Genomic DNA, 16,469 nt, shown 5'->3' with positions numbered 1-16,469 from the left:
AACTGACATGGCCTTCTAGTCAAATTTAACCTACTGCTGTCTTGCCCATCTCAGTCAGGACTGCTCCCCACAAACAAGTTAGGGCTGAGCCTGAGAGTGAAGGCATTGTGACCAGAACAACTGAATAAAAAACATCAGTACCAATAGCTTGGAGGGCCTGCAGGAAGCAGGGATGGACCGATTTCTTGATGCCCACATAATACTTGAATAGGGCTTTTTTGTTGTTTGTTTGCTTTTTTCTCGTGTCCATCTAATTCAGTCCAATATCCAGGAAGAGAACCAACTGCTTAGCTGGGGATTGCTCGGGGCAACAATCTGCTCCCCAGTAATGTGATGGCTTCTAAGACAAGAAGAAAGCAGATGAGAGTTAAGCAAAGAAAGTACTCTTGGCATAGGTCCAGGGGAAAGGCAGTCTGGCTGAAACAGTTCAGTTCCCTCGGCCAGGAAGCAGCCATCTACGTAAACAGGAAGTAGAGAAGGTTGGGGGATAGGGCAGTGGTTAGTTGGTGAGAACAGGAGCTGACGCCAGATGGGTGTCAAGTGGTTACATTCAAAAGAGATTCTGAGACAGGCCCTGACTTTGCACGTTCACCGTCCCTGCTCTTTCCTGGGAGGCCTTGTCTCACTAGGGTGTCTGTGCTGTATATGTCGGCTCCTACACTAAAATGGATAAATCTTTGAGCAGCTGCCTTTTTTTGCCAGTTTTATTTTGCTGGCTAGTCTTATTTTATCTCACTTCATAGTCTAACATTCTGTGAGGATAGGGTTACTGTTTCCATGTTTTCAGGTGGAAAATCCTTGTGTGGATTAAGTTACCTTGCCCAAATCCGTTTACATTGTACCACCATACAACACTTTTGAAAACTGTCTCCTCTCTGAAAAGTGACTGTTAAGCATACCTTATGAGAAAGAGAGTGTGTAAGTTTTCTAAGGATGCCATAACAAATTACCACAAACCTGCTGGCTTAAAAAAATAAATTTATTTTCTCCACCTTCTAGAGGCCAGAAGGCTGAAATCAAGATGTTGGCAGTCTGTGCTCCTTCTGGAAGCTCTAGAGGAGAATCCTTCCTCGCCTCTTTCAGCTTCTGGTGACTCCAGACATACCTTGCTTTGGGGCTGCAAAACTCCAGTCTCCTCCTCCAACTTCACATGGTCTTTCCTCTTGATCCCCATCTTTTCTTCTCTCTCTCTCCTTTCTTAAAGATGTTATTTATTTATTTGAAAGAGAGAGACTGACTGAGTGAGAGAGAGAGAACACACCAGAAGCAGACTCCCCTGCTGAGCAGGGGTCCCAACATGGGGCTGGATCCCAGGATTGCAGGATCATGACCTGATCTGAAGGCAGCTGCCCAACCAATGGAGCCACCCAGGTGCCCCAATTCTGTCTCCTATAAAGCCTCTCATCACTAGATCCATGGCCCACCAGGATGATCTTATCTCAAATACTTAATTACAGCTGCAAAGAGCTTTTTTCCAAGTAAGGTGGCATTCACAGGATCTAGGTATTAGGACATGGACATATGTTTTTGGAGGCCAATTCAACCATCTATAGAGGGTATCATTATTCAAATGTTAGTGCAGATTTTGTTGTATTTTAATAACAATCATGGAATCGAGAGGGACGTTATCTTGATTATAGTGCCCGTGGCCAGATCCCAACTCTTTAAAAGGATAAACTTTTCCAGAGGTGCCTGGGTTGCTCAGTCAGTTAAGCAGCTGACTCTTGGTTTCAGCTCAGGTCATCTCAGGGTCTTGGGATCGAGTCCTGCTTAGGGCTCTGCACTCAGTGGGGAGTCGGCTTCACGATTCTCTCTCTCCCTCTGTCCCTCCCCGACCCCCCTCTCTCTAAAATAAGTAAATAAATCTTTTTAAAAAAATAACCTTTTCCAAATGCTGGTCTCCCCAACCAATGCAACCCATCCTCCCAAACCTTAGGCTTATCACACTTTCAGGAAAAGAGGAAAGTATCACAAAGGCATATGTATTTTGAATATGCCCTCCAGAAGAAAATGTTATACTCTTCCCACAGTGCACACAACCACACATGGGTGAGAATTACTTCTCTAAGGGAATACTATAACCCAGGCTGTTGGGTAAGGGGGATCCTTAGGGTATGCCGATTATATGTTGAGGAAGGAAAGAGAAACACCTGAAAACAGTAGTGATCATAAAGACTAAAAGTTGGATCAATCCAAAGAACATCAAATCCAAAGAGCAGGACTGGAAGGACTTACTTACTATAAGGGGGTGACACTATTGTCCATACAATCTATCAGAAATACAAATGTAATCATGTCACTCTCTGTCACTTGAGAACTTCCAGTGCTCCCTATGTATGAATACTGAATGAATCCCACATTCTTTAACGCAGCACACAAGGACTTGTCAAAAGCTAGCCTCTAGCCACTTTTTAAAAATTATTTGTGTTTTTAAATTAACATATAATGTACTATTTGTTTCAGGAGTACAGGCCTGTGAATCATCAGACTTACACATTTCACAGCACTCACCATAGCACATACCCTCCCCAATGTCCATCACACAGCCACCCTATCCCTACTCCCCTACCCCCCAGCAACCCTCAGTTTGCTTTGTGAGATTAAGAGTCTCTTATGGTTTGTCTCCCTCCCGACTACTCATTTTTTTAGACTTCTCTCTCACCACTCTCCTGCTGCACCAAAATTCTTTTTATTTCCTGACAAGTCATGTTCTTTATTGTTTTTCTAGCCTTGAACATGCGCTTCCATCTCCTTGGAGTCCTCATCTTTCTTCTTTGCCTGCTAATTTCTACAGACACTTCAAGACCAGTTTCCCTGCCACTTCATCTGCAATTCATCAGCAGGCCTCCCTGGTCCTTTCCATGGGTTGGCACCTTCCTCTACTGTGATTTCAAGTCACTCTATTTATGGGAACTTTTGACCTCTGTCTTATTTAACTTCTCTTCAATAGTTTGGGAGCCTTCAGAAAGAACTTTATCATAGACATCCCTGAATCCCTGATGCCTAGCAGGTGCTCAATGAATGTTTCCTGAAAAATGAAAGGACTGTGTCATCGTGGATTCAAGTCCAAGATCCTTGGTTTGGTGACAGTGAGACCCAGGATTTTACTCTGTAAACACAGATGGAAAAGAGCACAGAGACAGTCTATTTCCTAGTCTATTTCTATTTCTTAGAAATAATTCTGGAAGAGCACAAGAAGAAGGAATTGTAAAAACTATGTAATTCAGTTTGGGGGCATAGTGGTGATGGTTTAAAGACTGAACGGGAGCCCATTGAACCCATCAATATCAATGACAACACATCAGAAGGGTTGGGGATGATGGATGAGCTACAACTAGAAATCATCAGTATGGATACCAGAGAGCTAGGTCATCAAGGGATGAATTAAGGGAAAGAGGACAAAGAGAAGTATGTGTGAGAGACCATATAGGAACTTCCTAAACAAGAGAATGATATGCTATTGGGCCCCACTGGCCAGTACACATGTATTGATAAAGTTTTTATTATGCTCTTGGTACCTGCCACTCTTAGGTGATTCTGAGGAAAGTGTATCATATTGCTCACCTCTGGCTTCATTCAGGGCATCTGATCCATAGTCTGGCAATAGCTAATGAGGTCTTGGTTTGAGATCTCTTAAAATGATGTTAATAACCTCTGAATCTGTAGTACAGTATAATGATTAGGAGTCCCCTAGGTCTAAAACCAGAGTGCATACCAATTGGACAAGGTGTTTAACTGCCTTGATTTTCTCTTTAGTAAAAAGGGTATGATAGTAATAATATATATCTCATAAAGTTGTTTTAAAGTTACAGTGGGTTATTTAAGCCTTTAATAAAAGTAATCAATAAGGATTGCCTATTATTACAATTATTAAGAGGAAAAAGAAAAAGAATTATATCAAGTCACCAAGTTATACACCTTCAAGTTATACAATGTTGTATGTCAGTTACAACTCAGTGAAGCTGGGGGAGGAAGAGGCAAACACCCTGAAGTGCCACCTTATAAACTGAAATAGTGACAGTCATCCTTTTCCAGCATCATGGGACCTGTACTAGTTAAGACTCTTTCAATTGGGTTTCAAATGATAAAAACCCAACTCAAATTAGCTTAAGTGAAAAAGAGGACTTTCTTGGGGTGCCTGGGTGGCTCGGTTGGTTAAACATCTGCCTTTGGCTCAGGTCATGATCTCAGGGTCCTGGGATCGAGTCCCACATCAGGCTCTCTCCCCAGTGGGGAGCCTGCTTCTCCCTCTCCTCTGTGGCTCCTCCTGCTTGTGCTCTCTCTCTCTCTCACTCTCTCTGACAAAATAAATAAATAATATCTTTAAATTTTTTAAGAAAAAGGGGCTTTCTTGACTCGTCTTTCTGAAAGGCCCAGGGTTCTCTGTACATCAGCTCCAATGTAGCTGGTTTCAGAAGCACAAAGGGACATTATCAGGACTTAGCTTCTTTTTATCTCAGCTCTGCTTTCTTTTCTGCTAATTTTATTCTCAGGCAGGCAGGTTCTTCTAGTAGAAGCAAAATGACTGTTGGCAATGTCAGACTTGCATTTTCACAACTGAACAGCCATGGTAGAAAGAGCCAGCAGGGGTGCCTGGGTGGCTCAGTGAGTTAAGCATCTGACTCTTGATTTCGGCTCAGGTCATGATCTCAGGGTTCTGAGACTGAGCCCCACATTTGGCTTAGTACTGGGTGTAGGGCCTGCTTGACATTCTCTCTCTCTCCCTTGTCCCACCCCCACCCCCCAAAAGAGAAAGATCCAGCAAAAATTCTAGCTCTGATTCTCATTGGCCTAAATTGTATCACATGCTTACTCTTCAACCAATCTCTGTCTCTCTGTGTGGCGAGGCCTAGATCATGGGCCTACCCCTAAGTGAGTAGAAGGGCTTTTCCACAGAGGCAAGGCAGGGTCTTGCTTACCAGAAGGAAACCAGTCGAGGCAGATAGAGACAGTTTCAGATTTTGTGGAAACTGAAGCTTTATATTTTGGGGGCCTCTTTAATAAAAATAATACAAAATTAAAAATTAAAAAATATATCTGAAACAGAATTTTATTTAGACTGAGAAAACCACAGCCAATTACAGGGAGGAGAGTTAAGGTGGCAGTAGAGAGACCCTATGCTTGCCTGGCCCTTTGAACACAGATATCAAATCATTCTGGAATCTTGGAGATTTGGGTTCTTTTCTTCTGAGGCAATTTATCAGAAATGATTATATATAAAAATGCTTCTGGTCAGGTGGCTTCCTCTCCCTATCCAGAACACTCCATCACTCCTGGAATTTCCCGCCACTTACAGGGACCCATGCAAGTAAAGAGCTCGGAAGCTTAAACTTTGTTAGCTTCACAACAAACCCACCTCTGGACCCAGGGCAAGCAAAGCAACAGATGTCTATTTCTTAATAGCAAATTCCTTGTTTTAAAGAATGGTGATCTGGACGTATGTCTAAATAACCCTGCGCAGGCCACCACGTCTGGGGAACCTTGGGTCTTGGCAGAACAAGTGATCATCATTTTGTACTTTGCGGCATTCGCCAAACCCAGCTGGAATTTTGCTGCACTGATTTTAACAGCTCTGCACTCACGTAATTCAGTGCTTTAAAAGGCCATGTTTTATTTGGCACTGCTGCATTCAACAAACTTACAGGGACTGTTGGCCCCAGGAGTGCAAAGCTGAACCTGTCCTGCCCCAGCCTCTGGCAATGTCCTAATTTCCTCCTCTTCTTCTCATCTACTTTGTCTTCCACTTCTCTTCTTCCTCCTCCTTTTCCTCCACTTTTTCTTCTTCCTTCTCCTCTTCCGCCCTGATTATTTTGACAGATCTTTGAGTTCAGACAGTACATCACACATGAGGCCTAAATTATGAGCAAATTCCACTGACGTCAGGCCATTTGTACATCCAGTGAACTTGGCTCGATTTTTGGCATCTCTAAGCTGTGTCCATTGGAGATGCAGACAAGTGCCTTCAGGGCAGCAGAGGCATTCCAGATGGTGGTGTGGGGATAGGCTCGCCAGCATACTACCTCCCATCTGGGCCAGGGCTCCAAATGCCATAGGCCACTCTCAGCACATCCCCACAGCTGCTGTTGACTCTTGGAAGGAGAGCGGCAAACATACTGTGACTTATCAGGGGAAACCTGCAGATGATTAACTCTGGGCCCATTAAATACTGCATTTCCACCCAAGCGGACTCTAGGCTGGGGGTAAAAGCAGGGTAGGAGAGAGGACAGACGCAGTGGAATATCAGGAGTTTGGCAGCAACCAAAAATGTTTTCCCCAAGCAAAGGAGACCCTTGAGTAGGAATAAAAAAAAAAAAAACATTTAGAGATAGACAAGCAAGGCTCCAGGACTCTGCTATTTCCCTCTCACCTGTGTAAACTTGATGGATTGCGGTAGATATCTGCCATGCATTCTTTCCCACACTCTACTTCTGAAAACAGCATCCTCTTTCCTTTGGAACACTCCTTTCCTACTCCCGATGGCCTCGGGGCTCTATCTTCCTACCCCCCCATCCCCATCCCTTCTCTCTCCTACACCTCAATGATAGTACACAGGAGGACCTATTATGCTGTCGCAGCCCCCTGGACAAAGCAAATAAACACGTGGTTTATGCCAGCCCATTATGGTCCTACCTTGACAGTTTCCAAAATTTGGGGTGCCTGTGTGGCTCCGTCGTTTGAGGGCCTGGCTCTTGGTTTCGGCTCAGGTGGTGATCTCGTGGGTTGTGGGATTAAGCCCTCTGGGTGTCCTGCTCCATGCTCTGTGGGGAGTCTGCTTGAAGGATTCTCTCCCTCTGCCCCTCCTCCTACTTTGTCTCCCCCTGCTCACTCTCTCAAAATAAATAGGTAAATCTTGAAAAAAAAAAAAAGTTAAGTTTCCAAAACTTCTAAACTAGGTCAAAGCTCTGTAAGAATATTAATATACCTTACAACTAAAAAGCAAGGGAGAAAAAAAAAAATAGCTGTTGCCCTAGTTGGGAGAAAGGAGACATCCAAATATAAAGATTAAGACTTCACTTCTCTGAGTTGCTGCTACAGCTACCTAGATTTACGGGGACAATGTGGGATTACACATATGTGAATTTTCCTGGCAGCCTGAAGGCTATCCTTTCAAGGGTAAGAGGACCTCTTCCTATTTTTTAAACCATACTATTTGCAGACTTTTCTAAAACGTTCTAGATACTTCCCTTACTTTTAAAATGGGAAATACCACCTTGAACCTCTTCCTGATGGCTCAGGGTCATCAAAATAAGGCTCATTCAGTTGGCTGTGTCATAATACAGTTTGAAGCCTCTTTTCTTTCTTTCTTTCTTTCTTTTTTAAAAATATTATCCACCTTGTACTTCCTAACTCCTCCCTGCTTACCCCAGCACCACAGGGTGAACCCCAAACAAGAATGAGCTCCACTGGTGTGCTTAAGTATCTGTCTTCGGCTTGGGTCATCGTCCCAGGGTTCTGGGATCGAGCCCCTGCAGTCCTGCCTTTGGCTCATTGCACAGGGGGAGGCTGCTTCTTCCTCACCTTCTGCTGTCTGCTCCCCCTACTTGTGCTCTCTCTTTCTCTTTGTCAAATAAATAAATAAAATCTTAAAAAAAAAAAAAAAAAAAAAAAGGAATGAGCTTCATTGACAGCCCGTGCTTGTTTCCCTTCCTGTCTTATGTTCCCCTTTCCTGACGGGCTCCAGCATTCCTCTGACTCCTGAACTTGTGTTTGCTTCCTGCTTGTAGCCCGGCAGTTTCCCCTTAGATCACACCTGTGATACAGCTGCTCTGGGGCCGACCTTTGGTCCTCTTCCTCGTGTGCCACTCTGCCTCTACCTTTGGGCCCTGTTCTGCCTCCAGCTGGCACTGGGACTAAGCCAGGCAAGGGTTCCCTGACAAGGGATCAAATGTTAAATGAATAGGGATCATTTGCTGCAAGGACAAACAACCTTACACACCACTGTAACCCCCAGAGTATGATTTTAAAATAGTGGAGGGCATGGGGTTCCTGGGTGGCTCAGTGGGTTAAAGCCTCTGCCTTCGGCTCAGGTCATGATCTCAGGGTCCTGGGATCGAGCCCCGCCTCAGGCTCTCTGCTCAGCGGGGAGCCTGCTTCCTCCCCTCTCTCTGCTTTCCTCTCTGCCTGCTTGTGATCTCTCTCTCTCTGTGTGTCAAATAAATAAATAAATAAAATCTTAAAAAAAAATAGTGGAGGGCAAAACAAATAAATAAATAATAAATAAAATAAAGTAAAATAGCAGAGAGCAGAAGAAGGCTTACAGAGGCTATCTGACCCTGCTGCAGAGGACATATCCTAAATGGGCAGGATAGATGTCATTTCTCTGGGAGCATCAGTTGCCATTTTTACTGGTTTGTTGGGTTACAGATGCTGCTTTGGAATTGCCAAATTTCCAAGCATGACCACTAAACTTGACTGCTGGCCCCCAAGGCTTAGCTTTCTCTTGTTCCCGCGCAGCTGACCCAGGAGCCCATGGTCACCCAGGGTACAACATTTTCTTTTCTGCTCCAACAAGCCCATCTCTTTATCTCCATAAAAAGGGTGTCAAGATGAGTTAGAAAAACATGAAAGTGTATGTGTATACATGTCAAAAATGGATCTTAAGCCGTTTTCAAGGTTAAAGGGAGCTAACATGATAAAAATTATTCTGAAAGAATGGACACCCGTTTTAAAAGCAAATGCAAAGGATGAATCATGCCAAATTAAATGCTAAGTTAAGTATAAACTTCCGACTCCCATTTAGAACTTCAGAGCACCCTGATGAATTCCATGCTCTCCATGACCCACTGGGTAGCAGCTTTTTGGCTCCTTTTACAGGGAGCTAGACCATCTGCCCAGCCAGCCAAAGAAAACAGATATGAGCCCAGCCTGGAGGCTGTCCGTCCCTTTGTACCTTTTTTGCTTACCCCATTTGCTGTTGTGCTCACTCTTGCTCTCATCCCATGGCATACTTTATTTTTTAAAAATTTAAAAAAGATTTTATTTATTTATTTACTGAGAAAGAGAGAGAGGGCATGAGGGGGAGGGGCAGAGGGAAAGGGAGAAGCAGGCTCTCCACTGAGCAGGAAGCCGGATGCAGGGCTTGATCCCAGGACCCTGAGATCATGACCTGAGCCCAAAGCAGATGTTTAACCCACTGAGCCACCCAGTGCCCTCCATGGCATACTTCAATCCTCAATCTTGGCCACATATTGGAATCACCCAGAGAGCTTTTAAAAAATTCTGATTTGCAGGCCCAAACACGACCAATTAAATCAAAATCTCTATGGTTAGGTCTTGAGCATAGCATTCCCCGCACAAATTTCACTGAGAAAAATTTCAAACATAGAATAAAGTTAAAAAACATTTACAGGACATCTGTATATCCACCACTTAGATTTCACCATTATATTATACATGTCCATCCTTCTGGGAACATTTTATTGCTGCATGTCTATCTATTAACATTGTGCTGATCATCCATTAATCCGCCTTATTTTTTTTAATGTATTTTATTTTATTTGTTAAGATTTTATTTATTTATTTGACAGACAGAGATCACAGGTAGGCAGAGAGGCAGGCAGAGAGAGAGGAGGAAGCAGGCTCCCCGTGCAGCAGAGAGCCCGATGCGGGGCTCGATGCCAGGACCTTGGGATCATGACCTGAGCCGAAGGCAAAGGCTTTAACCCACTGAGCCACTCAAGCGCCCCTTTTTAATGTATTTTAAAGCAAATTGATTACCAGGGCATTTGGAGAGGGGAGGAGGGAGAGCTATTGCTTAAGGGTAACAGAGTTTCTTTGTGGTGATGAAAAAGTATCAGAAACCAATGATGGTGATGGTTGCACAGCATTGTAAATGTAACTATTATCTCTAACTAATGAATTATACACTTAAAAATGGGTATAATGGCAGTGCCTGGCTGGCTCAGTCAGAAGAGCTTGTGACTTTTGATATTGGGGGCATGAGTTCGAGCCCCACTTTTGGTGTAGAGATTCCAAAAAAATAAACAAAACAAAAAAATGGTATATATTTTTTAAATATTTATTTGAGAGGGAGGGAGAGAGAGAGAGTGGGGGGAGGGGCAAAGGGAGAGGAAGAGAGAGAAAATCTCTAGTAGATACCCCACTGAACGCAGAGCCCACCAGGCCTCAATCTCACAACCCTGAGATCATGACCTGAGCTGAAATAAGAAGTCGGACGCTTAACCGACTGAGCCACCCAGGCAAACCATGGTATATTTTATTACATACACACACATTTGTATGTAAATATTGTGTGTGTATATATACACATTATTTAACCATAACAAAACATTTTAAAATCACAGATAATGATGTTTTACTTCCTGTGCTTGGATACTGTATATGTGTTTGCTTTTCTTTATTCTTTATACTGTGTACATATATCATAGATACTCGATCTTATCTACTGAGTAGAAAGACTTTTTAAAAAAGATTTTATTTATTTATTTGACAGAGACACAGCAAGAGAGGGAACACAGCAGGGGGAGTGGGAGAGGGAGAAGCAGGGGAGCCCAATGTGGGGCCCGATCCGGGGTCCCTGAGATCATGACCTGAGTCAAAGGCAGATGCTTAACAGCTGAGGCACCCAGGCGCCCCCTCAGTAGAAGGACTTTTAAAAACAGCCAGTAGTATTCTTGACCTGCAGGCGAATACTTGGGTGTTTCTTCTATCAGGAACACTCTATCAGGAACACTCCCTCTCTTTCCTTCACCTACAGCAGTTCTCTCTTCTGGAGCATGAAATCTCTCCCTCACTACTGCAGTCACCGCAAATCTCCCTTTCTTCTGAATTCACTTAGTGTCTTTGCTGTTCTTGCTAGCTCTCCGATTTGAGTACTCTGCAATTTCTTGGTCCTTTTGTCTCAGGCAAAGAGCTAGCACGCTTGTTCTGGTCTCCAGCTCGAGCTTCACCTCACCCTTTGGTGCTCTGCTCTTACATTGCCTCTCAGGGGCTCTCTTGTGTGTGTTGGCTTTTGATAGTCAAGGCCATGGAATACACCTTCAAAGCTCGCAGTCAGGGGAAGGGAGAAGCCAGCGTATTTCTCACTCTGCTTTCTCTCTGTGGAATCTGGCGGGGTCCCACTGGGCAGTCTCTCCCAACCTGGCCCCAGCTCTCCCTCGGGCAGTTCCCAAGATGCTTCTAGCTTCTTCTGCCTGAAACCTCAGGTTTTGGGGCTCTGGTAACACTGTCTTTTCCCAGCGTCACCCAAGCAGCAAGGGGAGGAGCCTTCTGATTTTGCCAAATCTCTGGGTTGCTTCCCATTCCTTATTTGACTTGTTCACCCTTCCATTCATCTACATAACTAATCCTTCCTTAAAAAAAAAAAAAAGAAAAAGAAAAAGAAAAAAGAAAGTCCTTCCTCTGGAAACTATTTATTCTCCAGGATAGATCCCAAATGATACAATGTATAGTTAAAAAACACAAACACAAACAAAACAAAACAAAAAGCACAGGCTTGGAATCTGGAAGAACCTAAATCTGAATCCTGTGGCTTACTCTACGGACTTGGACAACTGACTTAACCTCTTTCTGTAAACTGGGGATCACAACACCTAGCTCACTGGGCTGCTGTAAGTGTTAAATAGCGTCCAAGTCCAGCCATGCTGTACGAATAGTGCCCGTGCCATGGTTAGGACTCTGTCGACAGTAGCTATCATCACTGACTTCTAAACTTCTTTTTTTTTTTAAAGATTTTATTTATTCACCTGACACAGAGAGAGAGAGATCATAAGTAGGCAGAGAGGCAGGCAGAGAGAGAGGAGAAACCAGGCAGAGAGCCCGATGTGGGACTCGATCCCAGGACCCCAAGATCATGACCCGAGCTGAAGGAGAGGCTTAACCCACTGAACCACCCAGGAGCCCCTGACTTCTAAACTTCTTGATAGCAAGACTGTATTATGATTATTCTCTTTGTGTCCCAGTGCTTTATGTAAAGGTATTTGTCACATTCTTGCCTCTTAAAATTTTATTTCATCAGCAACTTCTTGAGCACCTGTGCCGTGGTAACAATTGTTCTAGGCACTAGTTCTAGGATACATAATGAAAATAAATTTAATTTTAATTGGATTTCAGAACTCATTCTGAGTTAATTTGTTTAACTGCGGGACTTGTCAGAGAAGGAAAGAAAGCATGTGCAACATTGCCCAAACATACTTAACCACAGGATCCTCTTTTCTGGTGGAATATTCCTGGAGTTTTATGGATATGTTTTGGAAATGCCATTATAACTTTCTAACTGATTCATTCGGGAAGTTGGTAGAGTTTTATTTACGGATCAGTCACGTAACTACATTGTAATCCTATGTGGCCTAATGTGTGGTGGGATGGCAGAATGGAAGTCTTCTCTGCGGGAAAGTAAAGGGAGCTCAGGTTTATTGTCAAAAAAGCAATAGAAGAGGAAATGAATCTAGATGAAAGAGACCAAAAAAAAAAAAAAAAAGTAGTCCCACTAAGGCGCAAAGATCACCTTTCTTCCAGCAAAATCTGACCATCCGTATGTGGGCCTGAGTAAGTCAGGCAGCGGAAAATTGTTGGGCCGCTAGCACCGAGGAGCCTGCTGTTCTCAGCTGAGAAGTAGACACTGCTATTTGTTTACTCGACACGGTTTTCTTTCTTCCTCTTTCTAACAGAACCCCGTGTCTGCCCTTGTAATTCACCCTCTGTCACCCCGCCTCGTGCTTCCTTATCTCTCTGCGAGTGAATGGTGTAGGAATGAAAAGGTCACCTTATTCGCATCTGGTCAGCAACACAGAAAGCCCAGACTTGCCCGGGGACTTCTGGAAAAGTACCTGTCACTACTGGACAGGGAAAGAGACGCGTAGACAGAGCGGGTGTCGTGTCTGCGCGTGATGCCTGGGGCTGGGCAGAGCTAAGCAGTCATGGGAGGGCACAACAGAAACATGGAATAGTCTCTCCTTAGCTTTCTCAGGGGCTTTACTATTTATTTCTGAACCAGGTATCTTGGGAGACATATTAGAGGGGTTGATTTTTAGATAAGGAAATAAGGGGTACTTGGGTGGCTCACTTGGTTAAGCGTCTGCCTTTGGTCAAGCCCGGCGTCAGGCTCCCTGATCAGCCGGGAGTTGCTGCTTCCTCTCCCTCTGCCTCTCCCCTTGCTTGTGCTCACTTGCTCCCTCTCTCTCTCTCTCTCTCTGTCAAATAAATAAATAAAATCTTTAAATAAATAGATAAGGAACTAAATCCCTCCTTTCCAGTGAGTAGCATTATCCAGCTCCAGAATTTTAGCCACGACTCCCTGTTTCAGGTGACTGTCAGTTGACTTATTTCAGGAAGCGGGGGACTGGGCCTCAGTTACTCAGGCAGCTTGCACAGGCTGTTGCAACAGGGCTGGATCCGTGCCAGTTCAAGGGTGCTGCCTAAATTGGTGAAGAGCAAGACGTGTGTTAGAAACAAACTGGAGGGGAGTAGCTAGCAGATCAATGGTGTGATAGTGGATAAAGATCCCCTACACACTGCAGTTGAAGATTTTAGGGATTCTTCCCATTCCAAAACTAAGTTCTCATCACTTGGGTGCCCAAGCTACATGGCTGTCCCTGGGTCTTGCGAAATTCCTACTTGAAACCTGCAATGTCTGCTCTCCTTCCCTTTCAAAACAGGGGGCTGCTTGCCCGCGTCCTTGTCTGAGATCCCGTAGAAGATATAGCCTGGAGGAGATGTAGACCAGGTCAGACTCAGCTCTCTCTCTCTCTCTTTTTTCTTTTTGTAAATTTATTTTATTTTGGGGCGCCTGGGTGGCTCAGTCGTTAAGCATCTGTCTTCAGCTCAGGTCATGATCCCAGTCCTGGGATCAAGTCCCACATGGGCTCCCCGATCAGCAGGAAGCCTGCTTCTCCCTCTCCCCCCCGCCCCCGCTTGTGTTGCCTCTCTAGCTATGTCTCTTTTTGTCAAATAAGTAAATAAAACCTTAACAATAAATAAATGAAAAAATAAATTTCATTTTAATTCTGGTATAGTGAGCATACAGTGTTGTATTAGTTTCAGGTACAGTATAGGATTCAACACTTCTGTGCATCACCCAATGCTTGTCCTAAGCACACTCCTCAATCCCCATCACCTAGTTCACCCGTCCTTCCCCCTTCCCCTTCTAGTAACCACCAGTATATTCTCTATAGTTAAGAGTCTGTTTCCTGCTTTATCTCTCTCTCTCTCTTTTCCCCTTTGCTCATTAGTTTTGTTTCTCAAATTCCACATATGAGTGAAATCATATAGTATTTGTCTTTTTCTGACTGACTGATTTCACTTAGCATAATACTCTCTAGCTCCATCCATGTCATTACAAATGGCAAGACTTTTAGATGCTTTAAGGAGTGAAAGTGAGCACTTCTGCCCCTCATCCCCTGAGTTTGCTCAGGTAGCTTGTCCAAGGCCACACATTGAGTTAGTGGAAGAATGAGAATTAAAATCCAAGTTGTCTAACTCCCAACATCTGTGGCCATGACCATGACACTAAGTGAAACCTTTCAAAGATGGTGCAAAGTAATTTCATATGTGAGAAAATCCTGCAAAGGGCTTATAGAGAGACAAAGATAATGAGGCCGAGCCTCACCTTGACCTGTCATCATTCCCCACCTTTGACTTCTGCCCAAAGTTTGAAACTTTCACTTTCAGTATAGGGCACTGATTCCTCACTACAAATGCATAGTGTCATGCTTCACATCAGGTACAGCACAACTAAATATGTGGGTCCTACCTCAGGCTCAAGGGGACGAGCTTCCCAGGCACATCTATCATTTGGATCCCTCCCAGTAGAGGAAGAGGATCCAGCAGGATGGAGGAACCCATGAACCACTAAAGTTTTGTTGAAGAGGGAATCTCCATTACTATGATGAAGATGGTTTCCCAGAAATGGGCACTGGGGCAAAACTGTCTGGGTAGTGAAATGGCTGGGTTATTGTCAGGGTATTGGAAGTAGCAAGGAAAGTTGTCCTATTCACCATCACCTCCCTCGGATATTTGTTTAAGAGCTACGAGTGGAACTTGTTTCATATTCTCTTCCTTGACTTAGTGTATTTGTTTATTGGGCAGAAAGCTCTGTGTCAGGCTTTCTAGCTTGTTTTAGACCTTCATAGGCATGAAAGAATGATAGTTATAGAAACTTGTTTATATGTAATAATATATAAAAATAATAATTATTATTTTATAAGTGTATAATCTTGAAAAGGCTTACAGTTTGAACCTTTTTTGGAAGAAGGGATGGGAAATCAGGCTCATGATCCTGAAGTGGCCATATTTGGACAGGTACTAAAAATGACAGTTAGTGGTACAGTGAGTGAAGTGGGGAAGAAGTTTCAATGAATAAACTTCAATAGACAAAACAAGAAGCTGTGGTTATTGACCTACAGTACAGAGAAGGAGAAAGACAGAAACCAACTTGCCCTTAGTGCTGGTTGCGTTTAGGCTGAAAGCAGACACAAAGATAGTGAGTGTTTCTCATGGATTAGATGTAGACTCTGCAGAAGAGAGTCAACCTGGAGCCGTTTCAAATTTCCCTCAAGAGTTCTACTCAAAAAGATGAAATGACCTCAGCAAAAGGTGGGTTCACCTGATTTCCACTGCTGTGGGGGCGGGGGAATATAAGTGACCAGCTGGAGGTAAATGTTTCACCCAGGGTACAGGCCGTTCAATGTGGGAGCCTCCAAAGTACCCATGAAACCACCCACGAGAAGAATAGTCAGTTTTGAACATCAACCAGAAAGAGACAGCTTTAAACATTTGCCACAGCCAGAGGAAACCGATGCCAAAGTATCTTGGTGCCGGTCAGGTAAGACATTTCCTACCCTTTAGTTCTTATTCCTCCCCCACTGTTTTAATATTGGAAGATCCAGAGGCGGCCCACAGGCAAGTGGGGTCAGAGGAGTGGAAGCAACAGTTAGGGAAAGAGATGGGGCTAACTAAGCCCCTTCTCTCACTGCTAGCACCTTGTCAAGGGGAGAAATTTAACTTCAAATGGAATTTGGCATTTCGACTTCTACGTTTAAATGACTGAACATTTTGATTAGCAAAATAGGACTGTTCATATGACTAGACGCCACGCGAAGACTTTTAGTATCTAAGAGTGTCCTGATCTGGATTTCTCTTAAAGGAAGGACTACCTCCTCAGGATGGGCAATGGGAACAAAAGGAAAAGTTGTTCTTGACTCCACCCTAAGAGTCCACGGACTCGAAGTGACTGCCACAGTGTTTCGAGTTGTGTTTTTCTGTCATATGCAACTGAAAATGTTCTACTGAGTATTCCATGCATAGATTAAATACCAAATATACACAAAAATGAATTTCCTAAAGTAAGGTCTTCATATTCTAGCTCTCTCTGCTTATTGGAAAGGACATTCGGTAGTCAGAAGAAATATATTTTAATGTTGGGAAGGGCTTGCTAAGGGTGCTGTTTCAAGGGATTTTGTAGGAAATCAAACATGAGATTGTATGCTGACTTTCTCAGCATCAGTCTCCTT

The sequence above is a fragment of the Mustela nigripes genome, chromosome 1 (genome assembly GCF_022355385.1).
Source record: "Mustela nigripes isolate SB6536 chromosome 1, MUSNIG.SB6536, whole genome shotgun sequence".
Taxonomy (NCBI): Eukaryota; Metazoa; Chordata; class Mammalia; order Carnivora; family Mustelidae; genus Mustela; species Mustela nigripes.
The sequence above is the reverse complement of the archived record's forward strand: the minus strand, read 5'-3'. Positions refer to the sequence as shown.